This window comes from Stomoxys calcitrans, chromosome 3 (genome assembly GCF_963082655.1).
Source record: "Stomoxys calcitrans chromosome 3, idStoCalc2.1, whole genome shotgun sequence".
Classification (NCBI taxonomy): domain Eukaryota; kingdom Metazoa; phylum Arthropoda; class Insecta; order Diptera; family Muscidae; genus Stomoxys; species Stomoxys calcitrans.
The window spans coordinates 12,622,250-12,642,053 of NC_081554.1; the positions used below are offsets into that span (position 1 = coordinate 12,622,250).

General features: G+C 37.7%; 1 protein-coding gene across 1 annotated transcript in view; it reads left to right on the top strand.

The window, feature by feature from the left end:
- The first annotated feature begins 476 nt into the window (after positions 1–476).
- LOC106092170 (excitatory amino acid transporter) overlaps positions 477–19,804 on the top strand; it is a 50,203-nt gene continuing 30,875 nt past the window's right edge. The window contains exons 1-2 of the mRNA XM_059365003.1: positions 477–1,099; positions 5,749–6,230. The gene's annotated coding sequence lies outside the window, so the exon portion shown is untranslated. The remainder of the gene's footprint in view (positions 1,100–5,748; positions 6,231–19,804) is intronic.

A 19,804-nucleotide genomic window follows, 5' to 3' on the forward strand; every position in this document is an offset into this window, starting at 1 on the left:
ACGAAACAAAAGTTTCATTATTTAAGGACTCATGTCCCAAGTTCCTATAAAACAAACTTTCTCCTAACCCCAAATGTCTAACCTTTTTCGTTTCCCCTTTTCTCTTAGATGTGGTTCAAGAAAAATTAACATGAAATTTGTAGAGAGTGTCAAAGGGGGAGGTAACAAGACATTTGTGGCCAACTGCGAAAGTACGGTACGAGTACAACAGATACAAATGTCAATTACATGCCGTATTTTTTTCTTGTTTTCTGTTTTTTCGATTTTCTCGATTTGTATCATGTTTTGGGAGTACATGTGCCCATGTTGATATACATGAGTGTGTGTGTGCGTATGTTTGTTGTTGTTTCCTACGTTCTGTTGTACGTTTCGTTTCTTGTATTCATGTTCCCCCTTTAATGTCTTTCGACAGTTTCTTGGATTTCGCGAAACCGTTTATTACAATAAAACGTTGGGTCTAATTCAATTTAGTTCTCATTTTCAAATTAAACTTTTACTCAAACACATCACAAAGCCAATAAAAAAACGAAAATACAAAAAATACAAACAAACTAAAAAAAAAAACAAAACAACTTGCGGTCACATCTCAAAATCAAGAATTGCCAGTTAAATTTTCTCAACTTGAGTTGAGTCTTCGGGTAGTAATAGCGTAGCGTCCAGAGTAGAACACCCACTTAGCCACCCCATCTAGAGACAGTGGCATATTAAAATTTATAGCGCTTTACTTAACGCCTTGAGCGCATGATCGCCGTCATTACCCATCAACAGCAACATCAACGTCATCAGCAAGTAACGCTGCTGTGCAAATTTGTGATTTTCATCAGCCTCCACCCTCTGAGCATGAGATGATCAGAGCATCTGTGGCGATTTATGCAATTTTCGGTGTAATCTTCTGTGTGAAAAGCGAAAATATTTTTAGTTTTCTTTTTTGATTTTTTGTAACCACACACAGTGTCTTGTAGCGCTTAGCGTAGACATGTGAAGTGCCAGAGTGCTCGGGAAAAAAGTGAATACGGAAGAAATTTTAAAAATCATAATAAAAGCAACTGCTTGAGTGAATAAAAAATTTTTTTAATATTTTTTCATAAATTTTTTAAAGGTGATTAAAAATTGAAGAAAAGCGCAGTGTTTTAAAAAGTTGATAAGAAATGGTAACAATGGTAGGCCATAAATGGCCGTGTTAGCATTATCTAGAAGATATTAGCGTCCAAGAAAGTAAACAAAAAGAGGAAAATGTTGCCCTTTTGTGAAAAAAGAAACAAAAATTTAAGAGTTTTGTGGAAGTCCCACAACCGCACATGTCACATTGACTGAGTCATTGGCATTGTTTGAGTGCATAATTCAAAAAATGTGATAAATTAAATTGTCATATGAAACTATGAATCAATGAATCACTTAAAATTGCCAAAATAAAAATAGAAATGCAGTTCTAAGAAATTTCATGCAATTGGTAGTGAACTGTAACCGGTAAAGAAAATTTTTGATATTTTAAGTGACAACGCATAAAAATGTGATTTCTATAATACCACGAATGTTACGATCCGTCAATATGACAATCTATGTCTAAATCAGGGACGCAATTAATACAAGATTCCAAGTACATTTGGATAAAAACAAGTACGGAAAGGCAGGGGCAAAATTGTAATAACTTCCTCTCTAAATGCAAATCGAGCGACTCGGCGATATACGGTAGTTGTAGCTTAACAAGTAAGAGCGTGCCAAGTTCGGCCGGGCCGAAGTTAGGACATCCACCACCACCATCCACCACTTTGGACATCCACCACCTCGGGTATATATCTAAACCACCTTTCGTCAAAATCAGGTGAAAAGTGCATTACTTTTACCCTTATAGCAGCTATATCGAAATATGCTCCGATTTGGACCAAATACTAATAAGTTAAAGTCATTGTTCAATTGTGTATAACAAAATATTGATCTCTTTAGTAGCTATATCTAAAAATAAAATATAAGTCACTGTGCCAAATTTCATATAAATCGGATTATAAATGCGCCTTTTATGGGGCCAAGACTTTAAATCGAGATATCGGTCTATATGGCAGCTATATACAAATCTGGACCGATCTGTGCCATATTGCAGAGGTATATTGAAGGGCTTAACATCAGTCACTGTCTCAAATTTCGGCGACATCGGACAATAAATGCGCCTTTTATGGGCCCAAAACCTTCAATCGGGAGATCGGTCTATATGGCACTTTCACTTTCCCAAATGTTGGCAAAATCCGACAATAAATGCGCCTTTTATGGGCCCAAAACCCTAAATCGAGAGATCGGTCTATATGGCAGCTATATCCAAATCTTGACCGATCTGGGCCAAATTGAAGAAGGATGTCAAGGGGCGTAACACAACTCAATGTCCTTTATGTTCCCAAAACCTTCAATCGAGAGATCGGTCTATATGGCAGCTATATGCAATTCTAGACCGATCTGGGCCAAATTGAAGATGGTTGTCGAAGGGCCTTACACAAATCACTTTCCCAAATTTTGGCAACATCCGACAATAAATGCGCCTTTTATGGGCCAAAACCTTAAATCGAGAGATCGGTCTATTGGTTCTGACAACAAAATATATCCAATCTGGACCGATTTGATCCAAATTGTAGAAGGAATATGAGAGGCTTAATCTAACTCACTGTCCCAAAATTTTAGCAAATTCTGATCCTAAATAGGCGGATCATTCTATATGGGGACTATATCACGATCCCAACCGACCTACATTTATATGAGTTAGCGTGCCTCAAATGTCATGGTGATCAAGAATATATATACTTTACTAGCCGAACCGCCCCTGATCCGTGGCGCCTTCTTTAACTCTCTAATATTTAATATTGCCATGACCGATAAATATGAACAGTTTGGTGGGTATTTTGTGGCTGGGGCGGGCACCGGTGGGGTATGTGAACCCAAATGTTCATATCATATTCGTGTTCTGGTTTCCAATACCTTTTATTAGATACCTTTATTGTGCCCATCGGACCACTTTTGGATATAAGTGGCGTTTTTGCGTTAAAGGGGAGGGTCCGCCTCCAACCGATATCTAAAATTTACATAGCCTATGTTTCCTTCCACACAAACATAGACAATCTATGGTAATTTTAAGCATAACGGTTCAGCCAAGTATCATATAGCCATAATGGGTCTAATAGCGTTTTTGAGGGGTGGCATGACCCCCTATACTTCGATCTGATTTTGATTGCCAGATTCGAAATCTACTCATTTGAGCCCCATATTGAAACGAACGTCCAATGTGTCTGTTTGGGGGAGTTTTGGGGTTGGGGCGATCTGATGGGTACTTAAACTCAAATATTAATGCCATATTCGTTTTCTACTCTGCAATACCTTCCATTTGATACCTATATTGTCCCGATCGGTTCACTTTTGATCTTGGGTTATGTTTTTGGCATAAGGGGGAGGGTCCGTCCCCCTTCCGATACCTATACCTTATACAGCCTATGTTTCTTTCCAGACCAAACTACATAATATGTGAAAATTTCGAGAAAATCGGTTCTGCCGTTTTTCAGTCTGTACGGAACAAACAAACCGAGTGCCACATATTCGTGATTGGCTAATGTGCCCATTTTGGTCCCCTTTGGGGGGGTGGGGTTACTCCCTATTATGAATTTATATGCCAGATTCGTTATCTACTCCCACATATTTTTCATTTGATACCCATATTGTCCTTATCTGTCCACTTTTGATTTTGGGTGGTGTTTTTGGGGTAACGGTGGAGGGTACGCCCCCTTCCCCTTATACCCTACACCACCATTGTGGTACAGGGTATTACAAGTTTGTGCATTTGTTTGCAACGCTAAGAAGGAGAAGAGCTAGACTCATTGATAAGTATACCGATCGGCTCAGAATCACTTTCTGATTCGATTTAGCCATGTCCGTCTATTCGATTGTGAGTCCATGTATTCATTGAATTAAGGTACAGGTCGTATTTGTTATCAAATCGTCACGAAATTTTGCACATGGCACTTTTTTGAACCAAGGACGAACATTGGATCAGATTTAGATATAGCTCCTATATATATGTATCGCCCGATTTTCACTTAAACGGTCGTAGTAACTAAAATTTTCAACCGATCTGCACAAAATTTGGCACGGATTGTTTTGTTACTAATCTAAACACATCTGCAAGACATCGAAATATCAATTTGCGATCCCAAAAAGTACATATATTTCGGATCGTCGTAAAATTTCAAGACGATTTAATGATGTCCGTATATCTGTCCGTCTGTCCGTCCGTCCGTCCGTTCGTCTGTCCGTTCGTCTGTCCGTCCATCTGTCCGTCCGTATGTCCGCCCGTCTGTCCGTCCGTCCGTATGTCTGTCCGTCTATTGTAATCACTCTAGGCCTTCAAAAATTGAGATATTGGGCTGAAATTTGGCACAGATACGTCTTTTTGGGCCAAATCGGATCATATTTGGATATAGACCGATCTCCCGTTAAGGGTCTGAAGCCCATAAAAGCTTTATTTATTACCCAATTTCGCTGAAAATTGCAACAGTGAATTACTTCAAGCCTCCCGACATCTGACCTAAATATGGTTCAGATCGGACTATATTTAGATATAGCTACCATATAGACCGATCTCCCGATAAAGGGTCTGAAGCCCATAAAAGCTGCACTTTTTATCCGATTTCGCTGAAATTTGGAATTGTGCGCAGTTTAAAGCCTCTCAACACCCGACTCAAATGTGATACAGATCGGACTATATTTAAATATTGCTACCATATAGACCGATCTCCCGATAAAGGGTCTTATGTCCATAAAAGCTTTATTTTTTATCGGATTTCGCTGAAATTTGGAATTGTTTGCAGTTTTAAGCCTCTCAACAATCGACCTAAATGTGGTACAGATCGGACAATATTTAGATATAGCTGCCATATAGACCGATGTCCAGATAAAGGGTCTTATGCCCATAAAAGCTTTATTTTTTATCCGATTTCGCTGAAGTTTGGAATAGGGCGCAGTTTTAAGCCAACATAGGACCCAAATATGGTTCAGATCGGAATATATTCAGATATAGCTGCCATATTGACCGATCTGGCAATAAAGGGTCTGAAGCCCATAAAAACTCTATTTATTACCGATTTCGTTGAAATTTGAAACAGTGGGTAGTTTAAGGTCTCCCGACGTCCGTCCCGAATATGGTTTGTATCGAACAATATTTAAATATAGCTTCCATACAATGCGATCTGCCGATAAAGCGTCTAAAGCCCATAAAAGCTTTATATGTTATCCGATTTCGCTGAAATTTCAAATACAAAATTCAACAGTTACTTATGTTACTTGAGCATCAAACCATATTTAGTCTATATCCACCGCCAATACAGTGATATAACGAATTCCCGTACGTAAAACTGTACATGACCATAGCTTAGGCAATTATAAGTCGGGCCTCTTATAAAACAACAATTCTAAAAATAAGGGACTTGCGGGTATTACCCAACCATACGGGAATGTGCAAAAGAAACCCAAAGGTAGGGCTATATTAAATTAGAGGGCATTTGCATGAATTATGGCTGGAAAGAGGTCAAAAGGAAATATGAACACTCATAGTCTAACACAATAGCCAATAGAAGGAGGTCACAACTTTTTAAAACACTGAGCATTCAAAATTCGAAAAAAAGAAACAAAAACAAAAAATATTAAATATTAAATCTTCAATAAATAAAAGTGAATTAAATAAAGAAATTTAAATTTTATTGCAAAAATTATCTACAGCTAAATTCACTACAACGGCTACAGCAGTGCAAAGAATTTTGAAGCTGTTAATGCAACTGCAGCACAAGCTGCTGCGTAGTCAACTGAATTGCATTAGCATTTATATCGCAGTTTGAGACTCACGAACTTCTCTCGCAACTTAACGGCAAACGGATCTGCAATCAAACTCAGGCCATAACTCCTGCAACACGGTCCACCTTTAACGAGATAAAAAAAGTATCCAACCCAACTGATTTAGCTGTTAGTAAAAAATAATAAAACGTAGTTTTTAAATAACCAACTTCGTATAAAGAATTTAACTAAATACCTCATTTAATGATAAACGCATACACAAACAAAAAACCAATTTTAAATTTAATCACTACAACTGAAAAGTCTAAAACTTTACACAATCATCAAGTACCTGAAACTGTTGTTATTAGTTTTAAAAAACATCAACAAAATTTTAGTAAATCTGGGTAAGCTGTGGTTTATAGTAAAAGGTAAGTGGAATTTGTTTTTAAAATTTTTAAAAAAAAGGAATCTATTATGAACGTAACCAAAGGAAAGGGCAGCGAAAGGAAGGACATATACAGTAATATTTTTTTTCTTAACAATAACTCAATTTATAACAATGATTTTTTTTGCTTTTTTAATTTTCCATTGTAATGGAATTTTACTTTTGCATTTTCCACCATAGGATGGGGGTTTACTTAAACAAAATATAAATAAAACAAATAAAAAACATTGTGGTTAGTAGCACCAGATTTCAACATAAGAATATTCACAAAGCCACATGGCTGTCACCCGATCAAAGCACGAGAAACCAAATTGATCACGTTGTGATAGATGGAAGGCATTCATCCAGGGTGTTAGATGTACGATCGATCCGTGGAGCGAATATAGATTCGGACCATTACCTTATTGCAACAAAGGTTCGCACCCGTGTGAACATGGTGAGCAAAGTACGATCTGACACTGCACGGAAGCTGGACATTGAAAAGCTGCAAACACAACAAATGGCAGCGGCATACTCCACTCGACTGACCCAACTGCTTGATAAAAGCAATCCTTGTTCCGATGATATTAAGGCACAGTGGCAAACTATTGCCCACTCCATGGAAAATGCCGCGAAAATCGTACTTGGGTACCGGAAGCCTCCTCCAAGAAACACAAGAGTTTCGAGATGCTACTGAAGCCAAGAATGCGACATATAGAGCAACCCTGCAATCAGTAGCAACGCGCCAGATGAAGGAGAGGTATCGGGAAAAAGGAGATAGGAGAAACGTCTATTCCGTAGAAAGAACAAGTAAAAAAGCGTTAAGTTCGGCCGGGCCGAACTTTCGATACCCACCACCTTGGGTATATATGTAAACCACCTTTCATCCAAATCCGGTGAAAATTGCATACCTTAGGTCCCATAGCAGTTATATCGAAATATGATCCGATTTGGACCAAATACTAATAAGTTCAAGTCATTGTTAAAGCTATATCTAAACATAAACCGATCTGAACCATATACAACATGGATGTCGAAAAGCCTAACATAAGTCAATGTGTCAAATTTCAGTTAAATCGGAGTATAAATGCGCCTATAAATGGGCATAGGCCTTAAATCGAGATATTGGTCCATATGGCCACTATACGCAAATCATGATCGATCTAGACCAAATTGCAGAAATATGAGGAGGTGTTTAACTTAACTCTCTTTCCACAAATTTCGGCGACATCGGACAATATGCGCCTTTTATGGGTCCAAAACCTTAAATCGAGAAATCGGTCTATATGTCAGCTATATCCAAATCTAGACCGATCTAGCTCAAATTGACGAAGGATTCTAAAGGGCCTAACACAACTCACTGTACCAAATTTTGGCAAAATCGGACGACAAATGCGCTTTTTATGGCCCCGAAACCTGAAACCGAGAGATCGGTCTATATGGCAGCTATATCAAAATCTGAACCGATCAGTGCCAAAATGAAGAAGGATTTGGAACGACCTAACACAACTCACTATATAAAATTTCGGCGATATCGGACAATAAATGCGCCTTTTATGGCCCCAAAACCTTAAATCGAAAGATCGGTCTACATGGCACCTATATCCAAATCTGAACCGACCTATTCCATATAGCAGAAGTATATCGAGATGCTTAACTTGTCTCACTGTCCCAAATTTCGGCGATATCGGACAATATGCGCCCTTTATGGTCCTAAAACCTAAAATCGAGAGATCGGTCTATATGGCAGCTATATCCCAATCTGGACCGATTTGGGCCAAGTTGCAGAAAGATATCGAAGGTCCTACCACAACTCATTGTCCCAAATTTCAGCAAAATCGGATAATAAATGTGGCTTTTATGGGCTTAAAACTCTAAATCGGCTGATCGGTCTATATGGCGGCTATATCCAAATTTGGACCGATCTGGGCTAAATGGAAGAAGGATGTCGAAGGGCCAAACACAACTCACTGTCCCAAATTTCGGCGACATTGGACAATAAATGCGCCATTTATAGGCCCAAAAACTTAAATCGGCGGATCGGTCTATATGGCAGCTATATCAATATCTGGACCGATCAGGGCCAAATTGAAGAAGAATGTCGAACTGCCTAACAAAACTCACTGGGTTTTATGGGCCAAAGACCCTAAATCGGAGGATCGGTCTATATGGCAGATATATCCAAATCTGGACCGATCTGAGCCAAATTGAAGAAGGACGTCATTGGGCCTAACACAACACAACTCGGATAATAAATGTGGCTTTTATGGGCCTAAGACCATAAATTAGCCGATCAGTATATATAGGGGCTATATCATGATAAAGTCCGATATAGTCTATCTTCGAATTCAACCTGCTTATGGAAAGAGAAATAATCTTTGCAAAATTTCAGCTCAATATCTCTACAGACAGACGGACGGACATATCTAGATCGTCTTAGATTTTTTACGCTGATCAAGAATATATAGACTTTATAGGATCGGAAATGGATATTTCGATGTATTGCAAACGAAATGACTAAACGAATATACCCCCCATCCTACGATGGTGGGTATTAAAATGGTATTTACCCAATAAATACCCAAGCGTTGGGTATTTACCCGGTAGAAAGCCATCTCTATGTATTAACCCATACATCATTCATTTGGTACATTCTCAGACTTGTCGGTAGTTTATATACCAGGTGGTGTAGGGTATTATATGAACGGTTCCGCCTGATGTTTGCTTATTTTTACATGTTTGGTTTTAGTTTATTCTTTAAAATTTTGTGTGTTATTAAAAACCCATTTCCTATGGATAACAAATTTCTCATCGTTATTTCGTTCTTAGAATGAAATAGAGAATGAGTGCCAAAAATATTTTGACTGATGTTGTTTACCTTGCAAAAATAAAAGTTGAGAACTAATATTTCTTTGCGTGATTGCTTGCCATTTCCCATTTGATCAACAAACCATCTCCCCCTAGAACCCCGCCCCGCCAATAACCGCAATAAATTTCTTCATTAATGTCTTAGTGTTGGTAATAAAACAAATTAAATGAATAATTCTTATAATTCCTAATGCCAAAACCAACTACCCGAACAAACACAAACGAACCATCTCATTAGGATGACAATTAAATAATGATAAAATCAACATAAATCAATTTGGCTGAAAAAACGAAAGAGAGAAAAATGATTCCCAATTTCCATCCCACCTTTCGGAAAATTTTGTCAATTATTTTCAAACACGAATGTCAAGAACGTACTCATATCAAGTCAAAAGACGCTTAAGTGGTGGTAAGCAAAAAACGAATAGCAGACAAACATACCACCCCATGATGGCTGCTTAAGAAAATCGAAAATGATTGCATACAAAAATTTATGAATAAATGCCAAAAGAAAAAAAAAACCAAATGATAATTTAATCATTTGTTGAAATATTTGCTACATAGAACTTCAGTGGAAATGCAATAGAGCGTAACAATCAAATTAAGCAGATTTGAGGCAGTTATTGATTGCTTTTAGTCATATTTTCCATTCACACTTCTAAATGATTGAGGGGGTGTGCGAATACATTTTCTCATTGCATTAGAGGTTTGTGGAAATGTAGAGATTTGGGATCTTTCTATATAACCATTTAAGTATTGGTTGCCCAAAAAGTAATTGCGGATTCTATAAAAGAAAGTAAATGCATTTTTAATAAAACTTAGAATGAACTTTAATCAAATATACTTTTTTTACACTTTTTATCTAAATCAAGCTAAAAGTAAGAGCTGATAACTGACAGAAGAAAGAATGCAATTACAGAGCCACAAGCTGTGAAAAAATTTGTCAACGCCGACTATATGAAAAATCCGCAATTACTTTTTGGGCAACCAAATAGTAGAACCAAAATACATATGTTTAGTGGTGTCCCAAAGTCTGCCGGTCTATCTTCTTGCGAATTATTATCCGTCTTCATACTTTCCAAATAATGACATTATGCTGAAATTTTGCATAAATTCTTGCTTAAGTTAATGACTTAGGTTCGTCTTAGGGTCCAAGGTAAACCCTAAAGGGATTTTCTTTGGAACAAATTCCTTATAAATATATTGTATATTGTTTTGCATTCCACTTTACCAACATACACATGGATTTTGTACATATGTAACAGTCATAGACTTTGCAAAAACTTTGGCAAATTCTTAAAATTTGTTTTCGCTGATTTGCTTTTTTGCTGATTTATATGCAATGCACGTGACAATCAATTGCAAGAAATTTTTGAATCTTCAGAAGAACTTTTAAATTTCATTTGACTATAGATTTCTTTTCTATACTCGTAATGCTTTGCATTATGAAAATTGATCAAATAATTTTAAATTTTAGGTTGCCCAAAAAGTAATTGCGGATTTTTCATATAGTTGGCGTTGACAAATTTTTTTAGGCAGTTGTGACTCTGTAATTGCATTCTTTCTTCTGTCAGTTATCAGCTGTTACTTTTAGCTTGCTTTAGAAAAAAAGTGTAAAAAAAGTATATTTGATTAAAGTTCATTCTAAGTTTTATTAAAAATGCATTTACTTTCTTTTAAAAAATCCGCAATTACTTTTTGGGCAACTAATAATTGTGCAAAATTTCAAGCGGCTAGCTTTACTCCTGCGAAAGTTAGCGTAATTTCGACAGACAGACGGACGGACGGACATGGCTAGTTCAACTTAAAATGACATGACGATCAAGAATATATGTACTTTATGGGGTCTCAGACGTATATTTCGAAGTGTTACAAACAGAATGACGAAATTCGAATACCCCCATCCTATGGTGGAGGTTATAAATACACCTAAAATTCAGACAAATGCGCGGCATCTGTATTTGAATCAATAGAACGGTCCATGTAATTTAATCTTTGAGGATTATTTCATGCAAATATTGACCGTGATTGCGCGTCAAGTGATCCATCCGCTTAGTCCAATTTTGGCGTACTCTCTCCAACATTTCGGCCGGTATATCACGAATAAATGCTTCAATGTTGTCTTCCAAAGCGTCAATTGAAGCGGGCTTGTATGTATAGACATGAGTTTTAACATAGACCCACAAAAAAAGTATAAAGACGTTAAATCGCACGATCTAGGCGGAAAAATGACCGGTCCTGAACGTGAAATAAAATGTTTACCGAACTCGCCTCTCAATAAGTTCATTGTTACGCGGCTGTGTGGCATGTGGCATCGTCTTGTTGAAACCACATGTTATGCAGGTCTAGCTCTTGCATTTTGGACAAAAAAAAGTTGGATATTATCTCACGGTAGCGCTCACCATTCACAGTTATGTTACGATTCGCATCATCTTTAAAGAAGTATGGTCCAATGATGCCACCAGACCATAAACCGCACCAAACAGTCACTTTTTATACCCACCACCGAAGGACTGGAGTATATTCATTTTGTCATTCCGTTTGCAACACATCGAAATATCTATTTCCGACACTATAAAGTATATATATTCTTGATCAGCGTCAATATCTAAGACGATCGAAACATGTCCGTAAGTCTGTCCGTCCGTCTGTCCGTCTGTCTGTCCGTCCGTCTGTCTGTTTAAATCACGCTACAGTCTTCAAAAATAGAGATATTGAGCTGAAACTTTGCACAGATTCTTTTTTTGTTCATAAGCAGGACAAGTTCGAAGATGGGCTATATCGGACTATATCTTGATATAGCCCCCATATAGACCGATCCTCCGATTTAGGGTCTTAGGCTAACAAAAGTCACATTTATTATTCGATGTTGCTGAAATTTGGGACAGTGAGTTGGGTCAGGCCCTACGATATTCTTCGTCAATTGGGTCCAGATCGGTATAGATTTGGATATAGCTGCCATATAGACCGATCCTCCGATTTAGGGTCTTAGGCCCATAAAAGCCACATTTATTATCCGATTATGCGTTTATTATCCGATGTCGCCGAAATTTAGGACAGTGAGTAAAGATAAGACCCTCGCTTTCTTCTGCAATATTGCAGAGAGCGGCCCAAATTTGGATATAGCTGTCATATAGACCGATCTCTCGATATAAGGTTTTGGGCCATTTAAAGCGCATTTATTGTCCGATGTCACCGAAATTTGGGACAGTGAGTTGCGTTAGGCCTTTCGACATCCTTCGTCAATTTGGCTCAGATCGGTCTAGATTTGGATATAGCTGCCATATAGACCGATCCTCCGATTTAGGGTCTTTGACACATAAAAGTCACATTTATTATCCGATTTCGCTGAAATTTCAGACAGTGAGTTGCGTTACGCTCTTCGACATCATTTTTTAATATCACTCAGATCAGTCCAGATTTGGATATAGCTGCCATATAGACCGATCCTCCGATTTAGGGTCTTAGGCCCATAAAAGCCACATTTATTATCCGATTATGCTGAAATTTGGGACAGTGAGTTGCGTTAGGCCTTTCGACATCCTTCGTCAATTTGGCTCAGATCGGCCTAGATTTGGATATAGCTGCCATTTAGACCGATCCTTCGATTTAGGGTCTTTGACACATAAAAGTCACATTTATTATCCGATTTCGCTGAAATTTCAGACAGTGAGTTGCGTTACGCTCTTCGACATCATTTTTTAATATCACTCAGATCAGTCCAGATTTGGATATAGCTGCCATATAGACCGATCCTCCGATTTAGGGTCTTAGGCCCATAAAAGCCACATTTATTATCCGATTATGCTGAAATTTGGGACAGTGAGTTGCGTTAGGCCTTTCGACATCCTTCGTCAATTTGGCTCAGATCGGCCTAGATTTGGATATAGCTGCCATTTAGACCGATCCTCCGATTTAGGGTCTTTGACACATAAAAGTCACATTTATTATCGGATTTCGCTGAAATTTCAGACAGTGAGTTGCGTTACGCTCTTCGACATCATTTTTTAATATCACTCAGATCAGTCCAGATTTGGATATAGCTGCTATATAGACCGATCTCTTGATTTAAGGTTTTGGGGCCATAAAAGGCTCATTTATTGTCCGACTTCGCCGAAACTTGGCGCGGTGAGTTTTGTTAGGCTCCTTGACATTTGTCTGCGGCTTGGACCAAATCAGTTCAGATTTGGATTTAGCTGCCATAAAGACCGATATCTCGATTTAAAGTCTTGGCTCCATAAAATGATTTCATCTGATTTCACTGAATATTGCCACAGTGACTTATGTTAGGCTCTTCGACATCCGTATCGTATATGGTTCGGATCGGTTAATTTTTACATACAGCTACTAAAAAGACCAATATTTTGTTGTACACAATTGAACAATTACTTGTACTTATTAGTGTTTGCTCCAAATCGGAACATATTTCGATATACCTGTTATGGGGCATTTATGCATTTTTCACCGGATTTTGACGAAAGGTGGTTGACATACATAACCGAGGTGGCGGGTATCCAAAGTTCGGCCCTGTTGAACTTAACGCCTTTTTACTTGTTGATGACTGTGACGTGATTTCAACAGATAGACGGACGGACAGACGAACGATCATTGCTGGATTGTCCGAAGATATATTGGGTTGCCCAAAAAGTAATTGCGGATTTTTTAAAAGAAAGTAAATGCATTTTTAATAAAACTTAGAATGAACTTTAATCAAATATACTTTTTTTACACTTTTTTTTTTCTAAAGCAAGCTAAAAGTAACAGCTGATAACTGACAGAAGAAAGAATGCAATTACAGAGTCACAAGCTGTGAAAAAATTTGTCAACGCCGACTATATGAAAAATCCGCAATTACTCGGAAATGGAAATTACGACGTGTTGCAAACGGAATGACCAAAAGTATATACCCCAACCTTCGGAGGTGTGTAGAAAAAGCGATTCGACACTGAATGTGTCCGCCAATAGAGGGCGCAATTTTCATCCGATTGAGCTAAAATTTTATACAATGATAAGGTCGTTGGAGATTGCAAATGTTCCATATTGGTTAAGATTTAGATAAAGCTCCCATATAAACGATCTCCTGAGTTGGCTTCTTGAGCCCTTACTAATCGGAACTTTTGTCCGATTTGGGTAAAATTTTGCATGTAGCGATAAAGCGATATCCCGATTTGATTTGATTGAGCCTTTACAAACCGCTATTTTTGTTTGATTTATATGAAATAGAGCATATGGTGTTCTGTTATAACTCCGAATAATTGTGTCAAGTACGGTCCAAATCGGTCCATAACCTGATATAGCTCCCATATAAACAGATCTCCCAGTTGGACTTCTTGACCCTTAACAAGCCGCAATTTTTGTCCGATTTGGCTGAAATTGAGCATGTAATGTTTTATAATGACATCCAACAACTGTGCCAATTACAGTCCAAATCGGTCAATAACCTGATATAGCTACCATATAAACCGATCTCCCGATTTGACTTCTTGACCCTTAACTAGCCGCAATTTTTGTCCGATTTAGCTGAAATTGAGCATGTGGTGTTCTGTTAGGATTTCCAATAAATGTGCCAAATACGGTCCAAATCTGTCTAGAACCTAATATAGTTTCTACATAAACCCATCTCACGAATTAACATTTTGAGACCTTAAAGACGCAACTTTTTTTCCGATTTGGCTAAAATTTTGCATGTAATTTTTTGTAATTTATTTTATGTTGAAAATCACATCCATGGTAATTATTGTTAAAATCGGTCAAAAACATGCAATCTGATGTTCCGATAAACCTTATACAGCCTTTTGAAGCTTTTTTTTCATTTTCAAGTTTTTTGCCTGTAAGGGCGAAGATCATTCAATTTTACAACTTTTGTTTCTTTCTCTGTTGAGACGAGCTCAATGATCGGAGATTGCAAATGGAAAAGGAAAGCCAAAAATAGCAAAACAAACCAACCCCTATGGGACGCGTTTCGTCTTTGGTTAGAAGACTTTTCAACCATATTAGGTATGATGGCTTCAACCATATTATGTATGATGGCGTTGGTATGTTGTCTTTGATACAATTACCACATTAACCACGCTCGACAGCTCTGTCTATTAGCTGTACTTTTCCCAATGCATGTGTTTTCGTGTAATGACAGATTTTGTTTCTGTGACAGTTATACTACTTCCGTGGTACACATGATTCTGTGCATCTGTTGGAAGTTGTGTTGATGGCTTCGAACGCTAGCCAACGACAACGGCTCTCGCTATTGTTCCGTGCGGCCAGGTTCAAATCCTGGGCGGGCTCTGCCGAACCTTTTTAATTTTCAAGTTTTTTGCCTGTTAGGGGGAAGGTCATTAAATTTTGCAATTTTTGTTTGTTTCTCTTTCGGGACGAGCTCAATGATCGGAGATTTTCTTTACAAAAATAGAAAAAGAAAGCAAGAGATTGCTTTAATTTTTGACAGGTTTGGCAGAAATTTGCTACGAGTACGAGTACAGTCATGGCCTTTAACTAAGTTCAGTTAGCGTATACTTTTAGCAGAATATAGTGATCCCAAGATTCGGCCCTGCTTAAATTCATACGCTTTTACCCGCTTTTAACTTAAAGAGTTCTCTTGAAATAGAACTATCCATGCCTGAAATAGACCATGTCTGAAATAAACCTTTTCAATCGAATATTCCTTTTTGAGTTTAAATTTAACTTTCCCCTGTGTAGTAATCCTTGACAGTTTGCCTATATGTGCTTGAAATAGACCTTTCCAATCGATTATTCCTGCGTCATTTGAGATATAATTTGAGTCAGCGCTGTGGTAATTACAGTCATTCATTCAAATCCATAATAACAGTGACAGCCGTATGGCCAGTCAATGATAGAAGCAATCGATGATTGACGTTCGACGCTAATATCAATGTTTTTTTGTTTTTTTTTTGTTCAAAATTCCCATTAAATGCGTGTCCCAAAATGAAGGGCTAGCAGGCAATAAAAGTGTTGTACGATATAATTTTCTAAATGTAGACAACATTCGCTTACTTTAATTGTAATTTCCTTATTTTTTTTTTTTTTTTTTAATGCAAGCAACTATGAACAATGAAATGAGACGTTTAATGACATGGCGTTATTAGGCATTAATGATGACAGCTTGAAGTTTAGGGGGGAGGTGTGGGCAAAGGAAGAAATGTATTGAAGAAAGAAAAAGTATGCTAAGTATGGCTAAGCTGAATCTGATATACCCTTCACCATGGATCGCATTTGAGAAGTTCTTTGCCTGGTATCTCTTTAAAGCAAAGTGTTAAATACCGATTCGAGCCATACTTGGTTTAAATGTTGGTTGAAGTCATTGTGCAAAATGTCACCTAAATCGGATAAGAATTGTGCTTTATAGGGGCTTAAAAAATAAAATCGGCTTATATGGGAGCCATATATTGGGTTGCCCAAAAAGTAATTGCGGATTTTTTAAAAGAAAGTAAATACATCAAATCAAATATACTTTTTTTACACTTTTTTTCTAAAGCAAGCTAAAAGTAACAGCTGATAAATGACAGAAGAAAGAATGCAATTACAGAGTCACAAGCTGTGAAAAAATTTGTCAACGCCGACTATATGAAAAATCCGCAATTACTTTTTGGGCAACCCAATAATATTACGAACCGATTCATACCATACCATTCATAACCGATAGAGAGCTATATGCAGACAAGAACTGCGCCCTCTAGTGAGAATCAGCACTAGAGGGCGCAGTTCTTGTCAGATTTGGCCAAAATTTTGTGCAATGACTTCTCCTATGACCTTCAAAATGGTCATAGAAGAAGTCATTGTGCAAAATTTTAGCCAAATCAGACAAGAACTGCGCCCTCTAGTGCTGATTCTCACTAGAGGGCGCAGTTCTTGTCTGTGCAAAATTTCAGTTAATTCGGCTAAGAGTTTGGTCCTATAGGGCCTCAAGAAGTAAAATCGGGAAATCGGTTTTAGCAAGTTATGAATCTATTCAGACCGTATTTTGCACGTGTGTTGAAGGTCATAGTAGAAGTCGTTGTGTAAATTTTCAGCCAAATCGGATAAGAATTGCGCTCTTTAGAGGCTTTAGTAGTATAATCGGTAGATCGGTTTATATGGGAGCTATATCAGGTTATGAACCGATTTGATAGTACATACCGTAGTTGTTACAAGTCAAAGTAAAACACTTTATGAAAAGTTTTAGCCCAATCGAATAGCAATTGCATCCTCAAGAAATGAAATCCTAAGATCGGTTTATATGAGATCTATAGCAGGTTAAGGACCGACTTGGGTCATACTAAGCACGTTTATTGGAAATCACAGCAAACCACAACTTGCAAAATTTCAGGCAAATCGGATAAGAATTTTTCAAGAAGTCAACTCGGGAGATTGGTCTATAAGGCAGCTATACCAAAACAAGGGCCGATTTGGCTCCTTTACATTCCAAGCCGATATTTACTAATAAGAAGTATATGAGCAAAATTTCAAGCGATTAGCTTAATTCCTTTAGTAAGCATTCTTTGGACTGACTGGCGGACCCACAGATGAACAGACAGACCGACAGAAATGGCTAAATGGAGTTAAAATGTCATGACGATCAAGAATATGCATACTTTATGGGCTCTAAGACCAATATTTCGAGATATTAACAACGAAATGACTATGCTAGTAAACCCCTAACCTATGGTGGAGGGTATAAAAAGGCAATAAAATTGACATTTCCGATACTTTTATAGGGACACGTGTTGGAATGTAAATACCAGTTGAAGTTGGTGGCTTTTTAGTAGCCTCCAGTCTCCTCCTCCAAGCTTTGGTAATTATTCAACTTTTGCCTTGAGCAATTGTTTTGAACGAGTTTGCACTCGAAACACTATGCAACAGGATATGACCAAGATGGTGGAATATTTCTGGGCTCGTAAATAATCCCCATAAAAAGTTATGGCAACATTAAAGGATATTAAGGGTGAAATTTTTAACTATTATTCTTTTGGCTACACTGGTTTATACAGCTTACTAATGTTTTGCGGTTTGGGTCACTGTCAAACATCTTCTGTTTGGTCTAAACGCTTGCAAATTATTGAATTTCATTATCAAAATGAGGGCTCTGTTAAAAAAGTTCATTGCGAGCTTCTGCCATTGAGGGACGAAACTCATTTTTGGCTCAATGGGTATGTAAATAAGCAGAATTCTCGATTTTGGAGTAAAGATCAGCCAGTATCGTTGCAAGAGCTACCAATGCATCCAGAACACCTAAAAACATGCTAAGTTCGGCCCGGCCGAATCTTGGTACCCCCCACCATCACGGATTCTGCTAAAAATTTATACAAAATAAATTTAGTTGAAGGACCACCAAAAATTCTTGGAACTGAACAACGATGATCAAAGACCGGTTTACATGGGAGCTATATCAGATTCTAGACTGATTTTGATCGTATTTGGCACAGTTGTTGGATAGCCCATCAGAACACCGCATGCAAAATTTCAAGCCATGTCGGTCAAAAATTGCGGCTTGTAAGGATTCAAGAAGTCAAATCAGGAGATCGGTTTATACGAGAGCTATATCAGATTAAGACCATACTTGGTACAGTTGTCGGAAGTCACAACGGAACACCATGTGCAAAATTTCAACTAAATCGGACAAAAATTGCTCAAGAAGAGAATTCGGTAGATCGTTCCATATAGGAGCTATATCAGGTTATAGTCCGATTTATGTCGTACTTGGCACAGTTGGTGGAAGTCATAAAAGAACACTACGTGGAAAATTTCAGCCAAATCGAACAAATATTGCGGGCTCAAGTAGTCAAATCGGAAGATCGGTTTATATGGGTGCTATAGCTAAATCTGAACCGATATGGCCTATTGGCAGTCTCCAACGAACTACATCAATATTTGGTATCTGTGCAAAATTTCAAACCCCCAAACTATGGTGGTGAGCATAAATATATGATGATTCATAAAAATGGAAAGTTCTCATATATATGAACTTTTGCTTCATATTTAAACTTTTCATATAATTTATGCTTGATTTTCATAAATGTTATGAAGTGTTTCAGTGATTCTAATTTTTGCGTTATATGAAGCATTCTTCTTAAATGTTATGACAAAATCATTAATATCATGAAAATGTTTATACCCACCACCGTAGGAGGGGGGTATATTCATTGTGTCATTCCATTTGCAATACATCGAAATATCTATTTCCGACCCTATAAGATATATATAAATTCTTGATCAGCGTAAAAATCTAAGACGACCTAGACATGTCTGTCCGTCTGTCAGTTTTAATCACGCCACAGTCTTTAAAAATAGAGATATTGAGTTGAAAATTTGCATAGATTCTTTGTTTGTCCATAAGCAGGTTAAGTTCAAAGATGGATGGACTATATCTTGATATAGCCCCCATATAGACCGATCCTCCGATTTAGGGTCTTAGGCCAATAAAAGTCATATTTATTATCCGATTTTGCCACAATTTGGGACAGTGAGTTATGTTTGGCCCTTTGACATGCATCTTCAATTTGGCCCAGATCTGTCCAGATTTGAATATAGCTGTCATATAGACCGATCCGCCGATTTAAGGTCTTAGGTCTACAAAAGCCACATTTATTATCCGAATTTGCTGAAATTTGGGACAGTGAGTTGTGTTAGGCCCCTTGACATCTTTTAGCAATTTGGCTCACAACGGTCTGGATTTAGATATAGCTGCCATATAGACCGATCTCTTGGTCTAAGGTTTTG